The sequence below is a fragment of the Petromyzon marinus genome, chromosome 27 (genome assembly GCF_048934315.1).
Source record: "Petromyzon marinus isolate PM22_M1 ecotype Great Lakes invasive population chromosome 27, UKy_Petmar_22M1.pri1.0, whole genome shotgun sequence".
In the NCBI taxonomy this organism is placed as follows: Eukaryota; Metazoa; Chordata; class Hyperoartia; order Petromyzontiformes; family Petromyzontidae; genus Petromyzon; species Petromyzon marinus.
The window spans coordinates 4,798,935-4,802,735 of record NC_133693.1 but is presented as its reverse complement, the minus strand read 5'-3'; the positions used below and the strand labels follow the sequence as shown (position 1 = coordinate 4,802,735).

At 46.7% G+C, this 3,801-nt stretch overlaps 1 long non-coding RNA gene across 1 annotated transcript; it reads left to right on the top strand.

Annotated features, from left to right (window-relative positions):
* The first annotated feature begins 86 nt into the window (after positions 1 to 86).
* LOC142929229 (uncharacterized) lies at positions 87 to 2,688 on the top strand. Its single transcript, XR_012945448.1, has 2 exons — positions 87 to 778; positions 1,423 to 2,688. It is a non-coding gene; the product is annotated as an uncharacterized LOC142929229 (long non-coding RNA).
* The last annotated feature ends 1,113 nt before the right edge of the window (positions 2,689 to 3,801 follow it).

The window sequence follows — 3,801 nt, the reverse complement described above, 5'->3', positions numbered from 1 at the left end:
CGTCGCTGTGGTGACTCTGAGCTGGGTTTTCCCGTGCTGGGGCAGAACAACAGTTCTCGTTAATGATTAACGGAGGGCAAAGTTTGTTTACCGGCGCAGGCCAACTTGTTCTGCGTCGATGCCTCCTCATTGGGGGCCCTCAGATTATTATTTTTGCGGAGCGGGGAGTCTAGGCTCAAGCAGTGGAACTTGTTGGATGAAAGTGTGCAAGTCGCCGATCAGAGGAAGCGTCACCAACCTTTTTGCAGCTTCTTCACCCGTCAAGATGGGCTCTGCTTCTGCCACAATGTGACCAGTCTGTGTTAAAGGCAATCGGAATCGCCCGTAACCCGAATGAGTGACTCCTCTTCATTGGCAGCTCATCCAGGAGCCTCAAAGCAGTGCTGCTCCATAATGGTAACACGTACCCGTTTCTACCCCTGGCTCACTCGGTGCACCTTGCTGTTGTAACAGCATCAAGACCTTGCTGGACGCCTTGAAGTATGATGAGCACGGCTGGGAGGTCATCGGAGACTTCAAAATGGTGGCATTCCTGATGGGTCTCCAAGGCGGGTTTACCAAGTTTCCCTGCTATCTTTGCCTTTGGGGCAGCAGGGACACCAAGGCGCACTACGACAGGCGGGACAGGCCACAGCGGACCGAGTTCTCTGTGAGGAACAACAACATATTCTTGGTTCTTTCGGTAAAGTCACGTAGAAAGGAAACAATAAAATAATAAAAATATAAAACAATAAAATTCTCACGACGTTTCGACTGCAGCACAAGCAATCATCATCAGGTGAGAAAACCACAACAAGAAAATTTTTAAAAAGTGGCGGTTTTTTTAACGTTAGCACCACGGAGAGCGATTTGACAGTTTGTTCAGATGGACGAGTCCATCTATGTTCAGAAAAGAGGAGGGGGGAGAAGAAAAATATTGGATGCGGTCTGAAAGCCACCTTAAGCGTGATCAATCAATTAAGACCCTAAATGGTTTATCAAATCCTTCCAATGATTGCTAAGCCAGAATCCATCTTCTCGGTTGAAATTGTCTCTGTGTTTGTACATGTGGATAGCCTCATGAACGAATCTCTCATGGTAGCCAGATGGCTTGCAAATAACCTCTGTCTTGGAGAAGTCAATGTCATGTGAACCTACTGAATTATAACAGTGCTCTGCCACGGCCGAGGTGTTGGTCCTACCGTGTTTCAGGTCTGCTTTGTTTTCACGAATGCGATCTGAGACATGTCGTTTGGTTTCTCCAATGTAACTACTACCACAGAGGCAACTTAGTTTGTAGACGCCAGGGTACTGTATGTCCGGAATCACATCTTTTACAAACGGAACCAGATCACGGATTTTATGGACCCCCTTCAGTTTGCCTACAGAGCCAACAGGTCTGTGGACGACGCAGTTAACATGGCCCTCCACTTCACCCTACAGCATCTGGACGCCCCAGCATCCTACGCTAGGATCCTGTTTGTGGACTTCAGCTCTGCCTTCAACACCATCATCCCTGCCCTGCTTCAGGACAAGCTCTTCCAGCTGAACGTGCCCTACTCCACCTGCAGGTGATTCACAGACTTCCTGTATGACAGGAAGCAGTGCGTTAAGCTGGGAACACAAGTCTCTGACTCCAGGTCCATCAGCACTGGAACTCCTCAGGGCTGCGTCCTTTCCCCACTGCCCTTTTCCCTGTATACCAACAGCTGCACCTCCAATCATCTGTCCGTCAAACTCTTGAAGTTTGCGGACGACACCACCCTCATTGGGCTGATCTCTGGTGGGGATGAGTCTGACTATAGGTGGGAAGCTGACAACCTGGTGACCTGGTGTAGCCAGAACAACTTAGAGCTAAATGCTCTAAAGACAGTTGAGATGGTTGTGGACTTCAGTAAGAATACAGCCCCCCTCACCCCCATCACCCTGTTAGACTCCCCTGTCAAAATTGTAGAGTCCTTCCGCTTCCTGGGCACTATTCTCTCCCGGGACCTCAAGTGGGAACTGAACATCAGCTCCCTCACCAAGAGAGCTCAACAGAGGATGTACTTTATACGGCAGCTGAAGACATTCAACCTGCCAAAGACAATGATGGTGCAATTCTATACAGCAATCATTGAATCCATCCTCACCTCCTCCATAACCGTCTGGTACGCTGCTGCCACTGCCAAGGACAAGAGCAGACTGCAGCGTATCATCCACACTGCTGAGAAGGTAATTGCCTGCAATCTACCAACCCTCGAGGACCTGTACACGACAAGGACCATGAGGCGAGCGAGGAAGATTATGGCCGATTCCTCCCACCCTGGACACTCTCTGTTTCAGCTACTCCCCTCCGGCAGAAGGCTTCGGTCCATCAGGACCAAAACCTCATGCCATAAAAACAGTTTCTTCCCATCTGCTGCTGGCCTGTTAAACAAGGCCAAGGGCTTACACTGATTTTAACATTTTATCTACATAATGACACCTTGCCGATATTAACTATGTTAATCTATTTGTATTTTTTATTTTTAAACTATATCTTAAAGCTATTTTATATTCGATATTTATTCAATTTTATATACTTCAGTCCCTTGGTGTTAGTTAGACTTTTTAAAACTTATTTAAGATTTTAGATTCCTATATGTTGAATGTATGCACCATCCTGCCAAAGTAAATTCCGTGTTGGTGTGAACTTTCATGGCAAATGAAACCCTTTCTGATTCTGATTCTGATGTAATGTGTTGAATCGGACCTGGATCTTGTGTTTATTCAATATTTTGGAGATATTTTTTGTGATCCCCGCAATGTAGGGTAAAGTGATGGTTTTGAAAGGCTCCTCAAGAGGGTCCTTCGTCATGGCTGGAGTGATAGTTTTGCGAATCATGTAGTCGGAATAACCATTAGCCTTAAGAGCTTGGTGTACGTGCTTGAGTTCACTGGCTATGTGTTCCTGGTCGGATATGCATTGGGCTCTATGGTGCAGAGTCTTGATGAGGCAATTCTTCTGGGATGGATGGTGATGGGAATCCGGTTTCAGGTAAGCATCCGTATGGGTAGCTTTCCTGTAGTCAGAGTGGCTCATTGAACTATCAGGTCTCTTTTTTATTAAGACATCCAAAAAAGGTAGCTTGCCATCTTTTTCGACTTCCATGGTAAATCTGATGGCTGGGTGTATGGAATTGATGTGGTCGAAGAATTGGTCTAGAGCAGACCGGCCATGTGACCAGGAACAACAACGTCAAGTAGGAGCCACTGGTGGACCCCCAGAAGGTGCTGATGCCACCACTGCACATCAAATTGGGCCTTATGAAACAATTTGTCAGAGCTGTAGATAAGGAGTCGGCAGCCTTCAAGTACCTTCAATACTTCTTCCCTAAGCTGTCTGAGGCAAAGGTCAAAGCCGGTGTCTTCGTCGGACCACGGATAAAGAAGATCCTGGAGTGCAATTAATTCCCCAAGAAGCTCACTCGTAAGGAGAAAGTGGCTTGGAACAGCTTTGTCGTAGTGGTTCGTGGCTTCCTGGGCAATGAAAAGGTCGAAAACTATGTTGAGCTGGTTGAGACTCTGGTGAAGAACTATGGCACAATGGGCTGTAGGATGTCCCTCAAAGTCAATATGCTTATCTTGATAAATTCAAGGAGAACATGGGGGCGTATTCGGAGGAGCAAGGCGAGCGCTTCTACCAGGATATACTGGACTTTGAACGCCGCTACCAAGGACAGTATAACGAGAACATGATGGGAGACTACATTTGGGAGCTGATTCGTGCAAGTGATTTACAGTATAATCGTAAATCTCGAAAAACTACTCACTTCTAAATCTTTTGTAGTCATCTTTGTA